The sequence below is a fragment of the Hakea prostrata genome, chromosome 11, assembly GCF_041222555.1.
Source record: "Hakea prostrata isolate BN-2017 chromosome 11, UWA_Hpros_2, whole genome shotgun sequence".
Taxonomy (NCBI): domain Eukaryota; kingdom Viridiplantae; phylum Streptophyta; class Magnoliopsida; order Proteales; family Proteaceae; genus Hakea; species Hakea prostrata.
The window spans coordinates 12,832,372-12,851,192 of record NC_142610.1 but is presented as its reverse complement, the minus strand read 5'-3'; positions in this window follow the sequence as shown (position 1 = coordinate 12,851,192).

Below are 18,821 nucleotides of genomic sequence, written 5' to 3'. Positions count from 1 at the left end.
CACTATTTTGAAAACGTTATCTATAGAGTAGAAGACTCTTAGCTTAGTTTGATTTCCATTCCTTTACTTTCTTTTGAGAACATTTGTATTTCTTTTAGACTTATGTGCTACATTTTCGCTGTAACTATGGAGTGAGATTCTGCCTCACTCTACTCCTTTTGATGTTTACATCTAGTATCATTTTTCTGCACTCTGATTATACTGTTATTCATTTCCTTATTTGGATCTTTTATTTATAGTATTATACATTGATTATATATGTTCATGATTATGTTATTGCTTATGTGGGAGGATGATATCCTCGATACTTGATCTTCGGGGCTGCGGATCATATACTCGGGTATGCTAGATAGGGTATTGGCTGGGTGGATGTGACATAAAATGTGACACTTCAAGATATGACCCTAATAATCAAAAAGTCCCAGCAAAAACATTATGCTACTTTCCCTTAAAACCAAGATTGCAGAGATTATACATGTCATCAAAAACATAATCTGCTATGGTTTGGCATAAGGAACATCGTATTGATGATGGGAAAATACGTCATCCTGCAAATTCAAAAGCTTGGAAAAATTTTGATCGAAGAGAGCCATTATTTAGTGAAGACCCACGAAATGTTAGACTAGGCCTGGCAAGTGATGGATTTAATCCTGTTAGTTTGAGAAGTGGTAAAAGCTATAGCACATGACCCTTTATTGTGGTCTCATATACCTTACCACCATGGATGTGCATGAAACAAACATATCATTTGTTGACATTGTTGAATCCTAGACCCAAAGAGCCTGGTAATGATATTGATGTGTTTTTACAACCTTTAATAGATGAGTTGAAAAAACTATAGAAAACTGGGGTTGATGCCTATGATGCATATAAGAAAGAGTCATTTCGACTGCATGCATGTCTTTTGTGGACCATAAATGGTTTTCTAGCATATGCTAATCTATCAAGTTGGAGCACAAAAGGTGCATTTGCTTGCCCTTATTGCAATGAGCTTAAGGAGTGAGCTTGGTTAAAACATGGTGGGGAGTATTGTTACTTAGGCCATCGTCGATTCCTTCCCTCAAATCATAAATTTTGAAAAGATAAGAGATGTTTTAATGGATCAACAGAGTATAGGGATGCACCCCAACCTCCTTCAGGAGTTTTGGTGCTAAACCAATTGGAGGATGTTGATTTCCCTGCATTTGGTAAGGATACCATGGAGAATGATGACAAAAAGAGAAAAAGAGCTCAAGTTCAACAAAAGCCATTGTTATTGAGTTGGAAGAAAAAAAGTATCTTCTTTCAACTACCATATTGGAAAGAAAATCTACTCCGCCACAATTTAGATGTAATGCATATAGAAAAGAATGTATGTGACAACATTATTTATATATTGTTGGGCATTAAAGATAAAACCAAGGATCACATCAAAGCTCGTCTAGATTTGAAAGAAATGGGAATTCAGCCATCTCTTCATCCAGAAATGATTGAGGGGAGGACTAATAAAATGTTAATACCTCCGTATGCTACACGTTGTCAAAGGAAGACAAAGACCCAGAATAGTGGTGCGGTAACTCATAGTGTTGCTAGTAGTAAGGACCCAAGGCCTATTGAAGGAAATGTCACTTATTATGACATACTGAAGGAAGTTATTGAGATTGAATATTTAGCAAATCTCAGAGTTGTTTTATTTCGTTGTGATTGGGCTGACATTGAGAGAGGAGTGAAGAAAGATGATATTGGGTTTACCCTTGTCAACTTTAATTATTTGATGCATTCTGGCAAAAATGAGATGGATGACCCATTTGTGTTCCCTACACAAGCAGAAGCAAGTGTTTTATGCACCGGACCCTTTGAGGCCTGATTGGTTGGTAGCTTTAAAATCATTAGTACTTGATAATTATGATATGGAAGGTCATCTCACTAAAGATACAAATCAAACATACCAACAACTCTCTCTCTTTTAAATAGTCAAAATATTGGACAAATGGTTGTTGGTGATCCCAGTCTTAACTGGACAAGGACAAATGTAGATGGAATAATAGTTGACACCCCTGTGGAGTTGCTCAATACAAATCCAATTTTAAATTAATATATGATTAGATGCGCTTTTGTTGGTTGGTTTGTGTTTTGTTTTTCAGTTGTAAGTAGTTTACTATCCTTAGTATTTCATTTTCCAACTTTCCTAATGCATTTTTTTTTGTGCAAGATATCATATTCTGTTATAAAATAAAGAAAAAATATATTAGATACAAAGAAGAAAGACAAGATGAGTTCAATCAGAACTAATTCATTCAGTTGAGTGCATTACATATTTATAGTAGAAGGAGCATCTACTCTAATATGGAAATACAATATATGATTCTTGCACACAATAAGATATTCTTGATATGGAAAGATAGATTGCCGCCCAAGATAGAAGGTGCATAGAATGGAAATATTGACTGCCAATATTGTGTAATGAGATGGTTGTGATCTTCACCAATATTGCATCTTGAGGTAATTGAGATCTTCAATTGGAAGTACAATCTCTTTGGGGTAATGAACATCCATTATAAATATTATTTATAACACTCCCCCTTGGATGTCCATCAATAGATAATGTACCTCGTTAAAACCTTACTAAGAAAAACCCTATGGGAAAAAAATCTTAGTGAAGGAAAAAAGAGTATACATATCTAAATAATACGTATTGGTAGCTGCCTCATTAAAAACCTTACTAGGAAAACCCAGTGGGACAAAACCTTGGTTAAGGGAAAAAGAGTGCAGCACGTATTTTACTCCCCCTGATGATAACATCATTGAGTATCTTTTAATACGTACATTCCATTATCATATACCAACTTCTCAACATTTGAAGTAGGCAACGCCTCAATAAATAAACCTGTCAAGTTATCACTTGAACGAATTCAATGAACATATATTTCACCATTTCATTGAAGATCAAGAGTGAAGAAGAATTTTGGTGAAATATGCTTCGTTCTATCTTCTTTGATGTATCATCCCTTCAATTGAGCTTTGCATGCAGCATAATCTTCATATAATATCGTTGAAATTCCTTTTTCTAGTAGAAGACTGCATGCTTCATGAATGTGTTGTATCATTGATCTTAACCAAATATAAAATAGCTAACATTCACTTGAAAATAAATAGCATGTTTGAGATCTAGTTTTATGTAGATCAGATAAATATCCTGCATCTGCAAAACTAGTAAGTTGATATCCACATTCATAAAATAATATCATGTCAATAATTTCTCAAATATACTGAAATATATGTTTTATAACATTTCAGTGTCTTCGTATTGGAGAATAAATAAATCTTGTTAATACACTTATAGAAAATGCTACATCCGATTGTGTATTATCAGCAAGATACATTAATGCCCCAATTGCACTAAGATATGGTACTTCAGGACCAAGAAATTCTCCACTGTTTTCTTGGGGTCGAAATGAATCTTTCTTTATATTGAGCGATCTCACAACCATTGGGGTACTCAATGGATGTATTTTATCTAGATAAAATCTCTTCAAAATATTATCTATATAAGTTGATTGATGAACGAATATTTCATTCGTCAAATGCTCAATTTACAAATCAAGACAAAACATTGTCTTTTCAAGATTTTCATTTCAACTTTCTTAAAATAATCTACTGCTTTTGGAAACTCTTCAGGAGTTTCGATGATATTTAAATCATCATCATATATACTTACTAAAATTAGATCCATATCTTTTAATAAAGGCACAATGATAAATTTGATCATTTTTATACTTTTCATTTAGTAAATATCCACTAAGGAGATTACCATATATGCCTTGATAATCTTTGAAGCCTTATTGAACAAACTTCCTAGGAATTTTTATATGCTTCAGTCATTTTGAATCCTTCAGGGATTTTCATATATATTTCACACTCGAGTGAGCCATATAAATAGGCTGTAATAATATCCATTAGACGCATGTCAAAATTTTCATATACTTGCCGGATTAATAAGATATCTCAAGGTGATTGCATCCACCACAAGAGAACATGTTTCCATGTAATCAATGCCGTGCATCTGCAGAAAATTCTTGTGCCATAATTCATGCTTTATATATCACGATTTCATTATTTTTCTCATTTCATTTTTCGCAGAAAACTCAATTGTACCCCACTGGCTTTATACCTTCAGATGTTGGACTACAGGTCCAAAAAGTTTAATTTTCAAGCGAATTCAATTCTGCTTGAATTGCGTCTCTACATTTTGGCCAATCATTTCTTGATTTATATTCATCAACAAATTTATATTCAAGATCCTCGTCTTGATGTATTATTTCAACAATAACATAATATGCAAAAATGTTGTCGACAACTTTATCTTTTCGGTTCCATCTTTTTCCCCGCAATGACATAACTAATCGAGATCTCTTCATTATTTTCAGCTACCTGAACCTCTTCTGGGGTTTTATAAAAAGTTATGTTTTCAGGATCTTCATAATCAATTGTCTCCATATTATGACCATCTTGATCATTTGCTCATTTCCTTTTCTAGGATTTTATCCTTGGAACCGATTGATCTTCCACGTTTTAGACGTGGTTTAATTTCATTTGCACTGATAGATTGTCCTGCTGGGACATCAATTCTAATTGGAGCATTTACAATGTGGAATATGAGATTTAGTAACTCTTAGCAGGTCAACAAACTGGCAGTTGATTTATAATATTTATTGCATTATCCTTTGAACTTCAAGTTCACAAGGTGCCTCGATGCGAGGATCTAATGAGATAATGATAATGCATACAATCAATCTCTTTTTCCAACTGTTTATTCTCTCCCCCTCATGTTGGAAAAACTAATTCATCAAAATAATACTTAGCAAGTATTGCATTAAATAAATCTCCTATCTTTAGCAATATATTGAATTATATAAGGAGATTTATATCCAACATATATTCCCAACTTTATTTTGGGACTCATCTTTGTGCGCTGTGGTGGAGCAATTGGAACGTAAGCCGTACATCCAAAAATTTTAAGATGAGAAATATTTGGCTTCTGACCATAAGCCAATTGTAATAGGGAGAATTTATGACAACCTTTTGGCCTGATGCGTACAAATGATGCTTTGTTCTCATAAACAATGGTTTAGCAATTAATTGGAGACAATTAATAAATAATTTTACAAAACCATTTTGGATATAAACATGAGTAATAAAGCTATTCAACCGTGATCTCAGCTTGTTATACAATAATCATAAAGCCCGAGATGTAAATTCACCAGCATTATCAAGACAAACTGTCTTTATCTTATAATTCATAAATTATGCTCTTAATCTCATTATTTGAGCAAACAATCTCGCAAACACCAAATTGCGAGTTCATAATGAACATACATGTGACCACTTTATAGATTCATCTATTAAAATCATATATTATCTGAATGGTCCACATGATGGGTGAATGGGCCCATACATTTCACCCTCTATACGTTTAAAAAACGTAGAATGTTCAATCTCAACATTAGCTGGTGAATATTTAATAATAAATATTTATTGAGAACAAACAATACAAGAAAATTCACTTAATTGAAGAATCTTCTGGTTCTTCAATGGATGACAATTGAATTTTCAATAATTTTTCACATCATACTTGATCCGGTATGGTCCAACCGGTCATGCCAAATAATAAAATTATTGGAATCAATGTTCATTTGATTTACCCAAGCATGTGTTTCAACCATGCGATATTCGTGTAGTACAAATTGGGAGAAATATCTAATAACTTTGTATAGATATTTACTTATACCATTATTTGTAGTCTCAATCTGATAATAACTTTGGCAAATAGCTTTGAAACTTAATAAGTTTCTTTGAGACTTACTACAAAATAATGAATTATTTATAACCAATTTTATCTCTCAGGTAATAATAGATTAGCTCTTTCGGAGCTTCCAATCAATGTTGTACTACCGATTTTATATGAACATTGGCTTCTGCATCATCAAATAAGAGAAATATGTATATTTTTCTCTCAGTATAATATGCATCACAGCATATAAGAGAATATTTACATTCTTCATCAAAATGAAACAAAATATATTAAAAGATATATAGAAAGTCAATAAAAAAAATTATAGAAGAAAAAGATTAAATTTAAGATAAACTAACATATGAGATGAGATTTGAAGAGAAAAGAATTACATAATCAAATCTTCAACTATTATCTTCAAAGAAGTTTGCAAAGATCTAGATATGTAGTATCTGATGGAGGCCATCAAAATCATTCCTTTTATAGGCAAAAATTGCTCAAGTATCATGATTTCGGAAAATCTAATTTATCTCCACATTATTTTTATTTCTTTAATTAAGGCTTGACAAAGCTTAATTAAATATTGTGGAGTATGACAGATACATGTCTAATGGCTTTCATGGAACAGAACCAATAAGACGAGCTTCATGACTTTTTATTAATAGTCCATTATTTTACTCAGCCACAAATAAGCATGATATCATTCAGAGTATTTCTTAAAACTCTTTTTACAATATTACTATTGTAACAACAAATTTGAAACTTGAAAATTTGCTGGGATATTTTCATGAATAATATTTTCTCCTTATAATTTCAAAAGAGAATAAATTTCAAAAACTACGAAACTGTATTTATTTACAGTTTCAAATCTTGCAACTTCATGTGCATCTGCAGAACTGTATTCATTTACAGTTTCAAATCTTGTAACTTCGTGTGCATCTGCAGAACTGTATTCATTTACAGTTTCAAATCTTGCAACTTCGTGTGCATCTGCAGAACTGTATTCATTTATAGTTTCAAATCTTGCAACTTCAAGTGCATCTGCAGAACTGTACTTATTTACAGTTTCAAATCTTGCAACTTCATGTGCATCTGTAAAACTGTATTCATTTACAATTTCAAATCTTGCAACTTCAGGTGCATTTAACAATATTTGTGGTGCAAGCTAGCAACCACTATATACAATAAATAAAACCACAATCGTTAAAGCAACATAATATCTTATTATTTGATTGATTCTTAGATTCAATAAAACACATACATTTTTATCATGATGCACTTACATTTCAAGATGGACAAGGTAAACTCCATTGTTTACAAAAACGTGCAAGGAGATCAATCATTCTTTTCACTTTGGAATAGAAAACATAATGATACATAGTCTGCTGTCTTTCTTCTCAAAACGCAATACTTCGAGCGGAATCGTGCTGATAACGTGTTATAAAATAAAGAAAAAATATATTAGATACAAAGAAGAAAGACAAGATGAGTTCAATCAGAATTAATTCATTCAGTTGAGTGCATTACATATTTATAGTAGAAGGAGCATCTACTCTAATATGGAAATACAATATATGATTCTTGCACACAATAAGATATTCTTGATATGGAAAGATAGATTGCCGCCCAAGATAGAAGGTGCATAGAATGGAAATATTGACTGCCAATATTGTGTAATGAGATGGTTGTGATCTTCACCAATATTGCATCTTGAGGTAATTGAGATCTTCAATTGGAAGTACAATCTCTTTGGGGTAATGAACATCCATTATAAATATTATTTATAACATATTCAAATTTATCTTCTTTGTTTGTTTGATTTTTTTTTTTTTTTTTTTTTTTTTTTTTTTTTTTGGGGTTGAAAGAAACAGATAAAATCTTACATGATAGAACTACAAATACAATTTTGTGGTGAGAGTATTTTTGTTCCTAGATCTATGCAATTGGTGCCTTTCCTTGCAAGATTCTTTGCCCATAATTGGATGTTGCGATCTTGGTAAGGTATAATTCATTCATCTTTAAGCAGGACGAAGATGGTAATAATTGGCACAATATATTGTGAATATCGCTTCACTTCGATCGGGCGAGGGAGTATTTGGTCCATCTGTTTGACATTGCTCCAAATTGTGTGGATCTGTCTTTTTTGCTTATTCATTCGACCCAATCCCCAGGCCATTCCCTCTAAAGTTGCTTTAGTTGTATCAACACCATCCACAGTTCCCTGTTTTAGAAAGGTAATCATGCCTTTCTCGAGTAGTCCCCATATCCAACCGGTGTTGTCTTCAGAAGTAAGTTGTTCCCCTGCACAGATTAAAATTGTGTTGTATTATATTGATAGTCAAGAAGAGACTTACAAATACACAATCGCTGTTGATTTATGATGGATCCAACATGCTCCTCTGTTGTGATGTTTGGGTATAGTTGCATGTCAGAAGCCCATTTGTTTATAAACTCCATGCCCTCAAGAGGATTTAGAGCTTTATTATTAAAGATAGCTTTATTCCGAAACATCCAAATAATATAACATGTGAGAACAAACATTTGGAAACCATTTAAGCGTAGCTTTATCCAATCCAGCATGAAGAAAATGAAGGCAGAATTGCAATATATTATTTTTGGTGGATATGATCCACCCGAAGACCTAACGGTCCCGACGCCCAAATTCTCCGACTCCATTTGCATTCCATAAACACATGCCAAATCATCTCCTCGTGTTCGGCACAAATAGGACAATCAAATTGGTCTTTGTACATCGACCAATGGTCGCCTTGACTGGGATACCTGCATGCAGACACCGCTAGAATTTTTTTTTTAAAATTGAGGGTGAAGTGGCAACTTCCAAAAGAAACACCACCAATTTTTATTGGAATTACTACACATTATATTTTTGTGTAATAATTCTACAGTAAGCAAGTTTGGTAGAGAAATCACCATTCACAGAGAGTTTTGAAACCCATTAATCGGGTTCCCTATTGAGGGAGATATTATTGATAGCAAGTTGAGCTTGAAGAGAGAAGGAAGCTCTAATTTCATCTGTCAACAAGGGTCGCTGTTGGATTACTTTATCTAAGCTAACAGCCCTTTGTTGAAAATGGGTATTAAGCTCACCGATGGTGTGATCCTATGTAGATTCCACCCAGGTGTCAAACCAAAAGGAAGTAGATTGTCCATTTCCTACCTTCTGAAACACCATACCTGCAAGGGCTGGGATGATTTTCCTCAATCCATTCCAAACAATTGATCCCTTTTTTTTGGAATTTTTTGGATCAAATATAGATGACTTAGGAAAGTATTTTGCTTTAAGGCATTTGGCCCACATAGTCTCTGGCTCCTTAATTAGCCTCCAACCTTGTTTTAAGAGTAAAGCATGGTTCACATCCTCAAGCTTTTTGAATCCTAAACCCCCCCCTTTTCTTTAGGCATACAACACTTATTCCAAGCTATAAGTTTGAGGTGTTTATCTGAATCAGTATACCCAAGCCAAAACCTTGTGACACAACGAATCCATTTTCCTGCAAACTTCCTTAGGAAAAAGAGAGTGTTGCATATGATAAATGGGCAAGGCAGCTAGCACAGATTGCATAAGCACTTGTCTCCCAGCATAAGACAAAGAGCGAGCTTTCCAGCCACTCAATTTTTTCTGCATTTTAGTTAGGAGAGGCTGCAGATCTTTGATTTTATATCTAGAAGGAAAGAGGTCAGTACCAAGGTAGAGAGCCTTTTTTCCCGACTGTTTAATTCCCAAGATACCAGCTAGTTTATATTTGGTTTGCTGGTTCACATTCCTGCTAAAGAAATTTTCACTTTTCTCCAAATTAATGACCTATCCTGTAATGTTAGAGAATAGATCAAGAATAACTTGAAACACACATGCATTCTCCACATTGTCTCTACGAAACAGAAATGTATCATCAGCAAAGAAGAGATGAGAGATTTCAGGAGCATTCCTAGCAATCCTTAATCCTTGAAAGGCATTGACACTTCGAAAACTGGAAAGTTATCTTGATAATACCTCCATAACAAAGAGAAAAAGGTAGGGGCTTACCCTTGTTGAAGACCTCTATTGCTAGAAAACCAAGAAAAAGGAGACCCATTGATTTTGACAGAAAAAGTGGCCGATGAAATCAGAGTATTAATCAGATCACAACATTTGTGATTGAAGCCTAAACAATGCAAAATTTTCAACAGTGATCCCCATTCAACTCTATCATAGGCCTTGGACATGTCAAGCTTGAGTGCCATAAACCCCTGCTTACCCCTAGTATGTGACAGGAAATGAAAGACTTCATGCACCATCATAATGTTATCATGAATTTGTCTAGAGGGGACAAAAGCTCCTTAAAATGGAAAGATAGATTCTCTCATCAAAGGTCTCATCCTACGGGCTAGGATTTTAGCAAGAATTTTATAAGACACATTGCACAGACTAATGGGTATGAAATCAATCACTTCAGAAGGGTCATCCTTTTTAGGTATAAAACACAGCAGCGTGTGATTAACACCAAAATGTAAAGTAGCAGAACGAAAAAAATTATGTACAAATGTAACAATTTCATTAGAAACAATTTCCCAAAATTTTTGCAAGAAAACCTCCTGAAATCCATCAAAACCTGGAGCTTTAAAAGCCCCAATAGAGAACACAGCAGACTTAATTTCTTCCACATTAGGCACATCAGCAATATCAACAGATTTAATTATAGAGGGAGCAGGCAAAAACAAATCACTAAGAGAGCTATCAACAGGCCTGGGAGAAGAATATATTTTAATCATGTAATCAGCAAAACAATTGGCAATCAATGCAGGTTCAGAAATGAAACCACCCCCATCAATCAGAAATTCAATTCTCCTTTTTTGTTGTTGATACGTGAAGAGAGGTGATAAAATCTTGTATTTCTATCACCACTCGCCATGAAAATAAAATCTTGTATTTCTATCACCACTCGCCATGAAAATTTTCCTAGCTTTTTGGAACCAGAACATTTCTTGGGCATTGTATATCCAACTTAACTAGGGCTTTTTATTGTTATATTCAGACCAGTTTGGGGTAGGGGAAGATTCAATGGCCCAAAGTTCTGCTTCAATTCTTTCTGCAAGAGACTGAACATTCCCAAACTTCCCATTATTCCACTTCCTTAAAAATCTGGCAAGGTCAGTAAGCTTTTGGTTAAGAGGCGCATCACCTAGATTTCTCCAATTGCTAGAGATATCTTGAAAAATATCTGGATGATCATGCCATGCAACTTGATAGTGAAATAATTTCCTGCCACTTAATAGAGAAGGGTTAGTATTAAGGAGGGGAGCATGATCAGAACCAATTGCTGCAAGTTTTGAGCGCTTTAGATTTGGAAATAGCTCCAGCATGGTAGGAGAAAAGAACACCCAGTCTAGTTTTTTCTTTGTTAAGAACGGGGTTTTTTTTTGTGATTAGACCATGTGAGAAGTGGCCCAATACCAACTAGTTCCGCCAGGGAAAAGGAATCGATTAGGTTTTGGAGAAACGGGAGAGCAGGTGATGGTCAAAATAATTCTCCACACTTATCTGAGGCTGACATAACTTCATTGAAATCATCGCAAAGTAGGAAAGGTTCAAATATTGCTTGGATCGATTGTGTGAGATTTTCCAATAGGTGATTCGATCTGGATATTGTGGTGGAGCATAAATAAAGACAACCACAAAAGAAAGATGCAATGAATGGAATTGTATATCCACAAAATTAGAGGAAGAGAATAAGACATTGAATTGGATAGTCATGCGAGCAAGAACCCACAACCCTCCTTGAAACCCCCCCCCCCCCCCGCACACCCCCACTAGGAATTTCAAAAATATAAGAAAATTGATGGATCTGTTTCCCAAATTTTGGCATTATATCCAGGTAAGATTTACATTACAGAACATCAGGATTAAGCTTGCTACAAAGTTTTCTCAAATGCTGAATGGAGAATTTGCCATTGATGCCCCGTATATTCCAAGAGAGGATCATCATCTTTACTTTAAACAAAAAGGTAGATAGCCAAAAGGTATTACACCAGTTCTCCTTCAAACTCCGCTTCCACTTCAGGCAAAAAATGATACTATAGAAGCGTTTGCAACAGGAAATTAAATACGCTAACTCGAATCTAACTAAAAACCAATAATTAGTTCTGATATGGTTGAACGGAAACAGGGAGCACCTGATAAAGCACAGACATAATATCAATTGCCAAAAGCTAATTAGCAAAGAAATCATGGATCCAAGAAAAAAAAAAGCCCACGGTATTTGCTAAAACCAGTGAAAAACCAAGAGAAGAAAGGATAGAAAATCGTATAAATGCAGAAGATGGAAATCAAGAGGTGAAAGACAGGATTCACCTGGTTTTCCATCAGAGGTTGATTTGTCGTCTAGTTCTGAAACAAGGCTGCCAAAAAGTTGTTCAGAAAAGTATTTCCTGCCTTGTTAAGGACTCGTGAATCAATGTCACATTTGATTTGGTCAAGCAGGTTATCAGGATCAGCAGTCATGGTTAGCAATGAATCGATCTATGTTTTAAAGGCCTAAAAGGATTGAAGATTGGGGTGGGCAGGGGTTGGGACTGTATCATTTGATTAGGAGGAAGATTTTGGTCCAGTCCATGAGTCCTCTTCCATTTGCGGGCGTGTTTGCTGGGTCCAGAACTCCAACTCTCAACATCTTCAGAAGCAACATCATCAATATTTTTGGAACCATCACCATGTATACCACCGATGTTAAGATTGTGGTGGTTACAATACACATGGTAAATATTGACTGTCTTGGCATTATCAGTCAGTTCTTTCTCCTTTACCCCGAGATGTTTATGCTGTCTGCGGTCATGTCCATGTCCATCCAACTCGGCAGCTTTATGGCCTTGATCAGAGCCCAATATATTAGAAGATTTGAGTGGCTCCTCAAAAAGAGATGAGAGAAAAAAATCCTCAGGTTGATCACCTTTGTCATTGCTAGCAGCTTCATATTTTTCATATGGTAACATTTCTCCATCTTCTTTAACCCAAGCTTCATCACACTCCATTTAAGTGGGTCCTTGAGACGAAAGTTTTGTAGGCTCATGAGTCTTTAGAAGATCAGAGATCTTGGAGACATTTTTGGCTTTGAAAGCCAAAAGCTTCTCCAACGTCTTTGAAGGTAGAACTTTTGAGGAGCTAAAACGAATAGGGTTCGCTTTAGCTTTTTTTAAGAATCCAGGTAAATTGAGTTCCTTGTTAGAGCTACCATCAGCAAGCTTTGCGGGGGGGAAATAACCCGGGGGGGGGGTGGGGGGCCCCCCGGGGGGGAAAAATTTTTTTTTATTTTTTTTTTTTTTTTGTTTTTAATAATTTCTCTTTTTGGGGGTCTTTTAACTCATTTTTGGGGGGGGGGGGGGGTGGTTTTTTTTTGGTTTTGTGTTGGGTGGCATAAGTTGTTTTTTTGGTGTGGTGGTGGTGTGTTTTTGTGGTGGGGGGGGGGGGGGGGGGGGGTGGGGTTTGGTGTGTTTTGTGGGGGGGGTTGGGGTGGGGGTCATGGTTGGGGTAGGTGGAAGTAAAATGTGGAACCGGGGGGTGGGGGGGCTTGGTTATTTGTAGGTCCAAAGTGACCAAGTAAAGTAAGAAGTCAGCTTTGGGCCATCCCAGTGGAGGACTTGGTGTCCGGCTTTGAATCCATGAGAGTTGATGATGAAGTTCTATTTATGGAAACTGAATCTTGATGAAGATCGGATTAGTTGATGGACTTGGAGTGCTCTCTATCATGGTTTGAAGGCATTTCTACCTATTAGGTAAGTCACTTGATATGTGTGCAAAACCCCTTTAGGATTGGATTTGATCGGGTCTTCAATTCCCTGTTTTGGAATTGTCTTGTCGCATTGGTCGACCGATTGGTCGACTGGACCAGCCGACCAATCCACTCGACCAATGAGTGTCTTGTCTTTGGCAATTAGGTCTTGCTTGCTCTATTTAAGTCCAATCTCGAGTCTACTTCGTATTTGCTGCCTCCAAACTCTTTGGAACGAACCAAAGACCTCTCGCAAGTCATCTCCCTTGCATCCTTGGTGATTTTCTTGACGGATCTTCGTCAAAACTCTTCCTTTTGCATCAAAGGTATGTCTACACTCTCTTCTTCTCCTCCATCTCTGTTTTTCTTTCCTTTTTGAGTTGAGACAGTAGAGGAGATGCTGCATTCTCTGTTGCAAACATCTCCTGGACTTGTCTCTCATGATCTTCCTAAGGATTAATGGCTAATGCAATGATCTTAACCATGATCATTGCAAGCTTTTGAAGGAATCATGATCAAACCATGATCTAGTCTTTGTTTATCTTTTGATTTGAATTCTGATCTCCTTGGATCTACTATATTGATCATGTTAGTAGTCAATTGCTGTGTTTTCTTTTCATGATCCATGATCTATCAATCTCTAGTTGTTTCTCTTCTACCATACCATGTTTTCTTCATAAATCATGATAGTTACATATATGGTAGGTTTTGTTTCCTTATTTAGATTTATGCTCTTAGGCCTATTTTCTTGAAGATCTAAGTATGCTTTTCATGATACCTTTACCTGAATCAATGATCCATTCTCCTATTGTTCTTGTCTTTGATTTCTATCTTGAATTCTTCAAGAACCATGATTGATCTAATTTTGGTAACTTTTTGTTTCCTAATTTGTATCTTGATGACTTGATTTGATTAGTGTTTTGAGATCCCCTATATGTTAGGATTCTACTAATGTAGTTTACCCCTTGATTAGTACCCTTTTGAACCACCAAGTTCGGATTTTATATCTCAAAACTCTGATTTTATAGGCTATCGTCGCATTGGTCGCATTGGTCGATTGGACCAATCGACCAATCCACTCGACCAATGAGTACAACAACCCCGAATTGGTCCTGTTTTGGATGTTTTGGTATCTTTTCTGTTAGGGATCTTTCCTAATATGTTGTATACACTTGTTTAGGACCTTCTTCTCAAGTTTGTCAAGATCTTACTTGATTTCTTAGGATTCCTTTGCGAGTTATAAAAGGTAAGGATGGTTACTTCTTTAACAACATGAATTGTAAATCTTAGTTTCTATATTTGAATCTTGTTAAGTTATTTCTTTAATTAGATTCTTATAATGTTATACTACTGTAGTATTGTCTTGATATCAGTAGCATTACTTATTCATATTGAATTGACTCATGTATGATTTACTTACCAGTTATATACAAATTGATTGTAGTTATTGATTTCTTTCCATATATGAAGTTACCATATATGTGATGATATGAATTGATGCATGTGTATGCTTAAGTATGGTTTGGAAAGGAGAGGTGTCCTTTTGACACTTCTGTCCTTGGACTACCACGGGAATATTATGGGATGTTTCCGGAGATGCCCTCTGGACACCTTCCTAAACTGTTGGATGACATATCTAGGACTGTCTAGTAGTGTTGGGCTAGGATGTCCCGTTATGTCAGACCCTAATCGGAGGGGTATTGAGACCGAACGACCCGTGGTAGCAATGGGGATTCATGGGCGCTCAAGACCGGTAACCAACCCGTGAGAGGACAGGAATCACATTGTGGGGGCCATTTATTGGTAGGGTTGCATATGGATAGACTTGGGCTCACGGGCGCTCAAGACCGGTAACCAACCCGTGAGGGGACGTGAGAGCTTCCCGTTTACCATATGTGGATGACCAAGAGGGTTGATGAGTCCGTAGTCAGGGACTATGAGGACTCTAGTGTGAAGGATACCGGAAAGGATTGTCAGGGACGAGGAATGGACGTATCTGGATCTGACTTGATGTAACTAAGTAGAATACTTGCATTTGGCTAGGCTTTACCCTGACATGCGCCGGTACTTAGACCAATGGTGATGTGAGAGAGTGGTGACCTATACCCCCAGCCATGGAATGTCCCGAGGGATGCCGGACCCATTACCAACTGATGATGAGTGATTGAGACCTTCCTAAAGAAGTACGGTGCTATGACTTAAAGCATGTCTGCCAATAGAGACCAGCATATGTAGAGTTAGATTCATACATTCATTGTTTGTTTCATACCATATTGCATTTATGTTTGTTCTCGAAATCCCGCCATTTATGTTATTATGGATTTAATCGCCTTTACCGAGTTTCTTTGAAACTCATTCCTTTATTGTACAATGTTTGTTAGACTATTCTACAGTGCACTGAATATCATGATGGCCCCTATGAAGAAGCGCAAGGAGAAGAGGCATATCTCCAGGGAAGGTGATTGCGGTTACAACAATTACACTGAAGATCCCGCGAGTGGTTATGCTCCGTACGATGCTTAGTCCGACCATAGAGTGGAAGCGCCCTTGTGCTGTTTATGAGATTTATACTTATAGGGATGTTGTCTATAAAGTTGAGAACAATTTAGTTACCTATTGTACCTGCTACTGGGATTAGATTCTGTCTTGCTTATTCTCTTTTAGAACTACTTTTCAGCTGGTTGTAGAGTGGGATTTCGCCTCACTTTACTTATCCGATTTAGACACTCGATTTTATCTAGTACTACGATTTATATATGATTCATTCTTTCCTTATTTGGATCTATGGTTTATCTTCCGCACTTTTATTATTATTGTTCATGATTATGTTATTGTTTATGTGGGAGGTTGATTACTCGATACCTGATCTTCGGGCTGTGGATCACACTCTCGGGTATGCTAGATAGGGTACCGGTTGGGAGGATGTGACAGATTGGTATCAGAGCCCAAGGTTCGAGGAAATCCTAACCACAAAAGACAATAACTGAACATTCCTGAGTCATTGATCTGAAATGACTCCTCTACTCTTAGAAGTGAATAATAGAACACTTGGATTAGAAACTTAACCTATGAAGCATAACAGAACATTTCCGAATAACATACCATAATTATACTTAAACAAATGTCACTAATGCAAAGAAAAGAAAGGTGCATAATATACAATAATTAAGTGAAACAAAATGAATTTCATTAATTTCAAAAGCTTTTACAACGATTACATCTAAAATGCATAAATGAAAATCCTAGGGTACAGTCTATCTAGGTGATCTTCTCTCGATCTCTCGCATGCTCCGAACTCCTCCGCTAGCTGAGTCACCCGATGCTCTATCCTATCCTGTCGTGACTCCATCCTCTCATACATCTGCCTCTGTCCGACCTCCATCCTCTCTAGCATGAAAGTCATCGATCTCATCCGTGCCCCAAGATCGGAAGTCTCTCGGAACCGCATGAGAAGGGCCACCCGCCTCGAAGTGTGATGAAGGAAACCCGTGATGCACCGGCTCAGCCTCGTGCATATCTGTATCATCTCCGGCCCGATCATCACTATCGGGACCGATATCCTCTCCTCCATCCTCTCGACTCCCGATCCTCATCCTCTCACTCCTCATCATCCTCACCCTCCGGACCAGGAGATCTCTCGACTGCTGCAGTCTCATCGACGAATGGTCCGAGTCCCGATAGAGTATCCCCGTGAACCGGTGTCCACCGGTGTATCTTCAAAACTCACCCCGAAATGCCGGAAGATCAAGGTCGGTAGCCTCCCATAGCAAAGGTTCCGCATGCTAGGCCGCAAAACCAAGTCCAAGCATGACCTGCTGAATGATGTAGGAGAGATCAATCTCGAAGCCCATGTAGATGCGGTAGATGACTAAGGCCTCCATCACTGTGACCCGATGGTGATGTCCGGCCTTCGGCATAATGTTTCGGCTGACTATGTGACCGATAATCCGTGCAGAATCCGTCATCCGTCCGCTGGTCCACGGAGTGAAGCATCGACTACTATCCCATAGCATAGAGCATATCTCGCGAAGCTCGTACGGCATTAGATGGCTGTCCAAATCTGCTCCTGCAGGTATCCACACACACCTTCTTGTGGATAGTAAGGAACCTGCAAGATCTCAGCCCAGGTGCTCGGGTGGAAAAGCGAATCCGAGTCCGGAAGACCCTGCTCCTTAGGACAAGTCTAAGTGGATGTCCTTGACCTCGAGCCTCCTCCGTGTAGGTTAGGTTGCTGAAGAACAACCTCACTAGCTCCGGGTATACCGGCAGATCCTCGGTGAAGAGATGAGTCCATTGCAACGTGTCGAATCTCTGCCGAATCCTAAAGACTCTGAGCTGGCGTAGGTGAAGTGGACGTCCCAACTCGATGTTACAGTAACTAAAGTAGGCCTCGTACAAAAACTCGGCCTGAGGTGTGTCGAACATGTCCGGTCTCCGAACCTCCTGTCTAGGCTCTGAAGGAACCTGACCTCTGCCCCTAAGTGCCCCTACAATGCAACCACGACCTCTACCTCATCCTCGCCCTCCCCTCGCATAGTGAGACTCGAGCTGGTGCTAATGTGAATCCTCATGCCGCAGACGAATGCGGGAGGTTTAGCTGGAACTCCTCATACTTGCCGATGGAGAGTTTTCGAAGATGCAAGTACCCACTTTACCGGAGTTACCAAGGACCCCTTGTTTCCTAACAAGTGGCTTCGTGATTTGGAGAAGAATTTGCACGAATGCTCGGAAGCGGGAAGATTTGTTTTTGAACATAGTTGCAACAAGAAGTGATGCATGGTGGATCTCCACTGTCTTTGGAAGGTTTGTTTGCAGGAGTTGTAACTTGGGAGTTGTTCAAAGAGGCTTTTTGTATGAATTATTTCCCCGAGGCGGTGAAGGATGCGAAGGAAGCTGAGTTTATGGTTCTCACACAAGGATCTCTGTCTGTGTTGGAGTACCAACAGAAGTTTGAGGAGCTTCATTTCTTTGCTCCAGATTCTTTGAAGGTCGATCTCGCCAAAGCGAAGAAGTTCTTCAAAGGACTGCGCCCTGCCATTAAAGCTTACCTCACAGTCCAACCTATAGTGAGCTATGCTCAAGTGGTGCAGAACTCGAAGAAATTGGAAGAAACAGAGAAGGAAAGTGCACGTGTGTAAAAGCCCTGGCAGCCAAGGAACCCTGGGTTGGTGGATCGTAATGATCGGCGTTTTGTGAGACCTACACCCTACCCCACTCCTACCTTTCAGCCTAAGAGTGTAGGTCGAACTCGGGTTTTCAGCAGCCCGGCCGTTTTAGACAAGTATGGC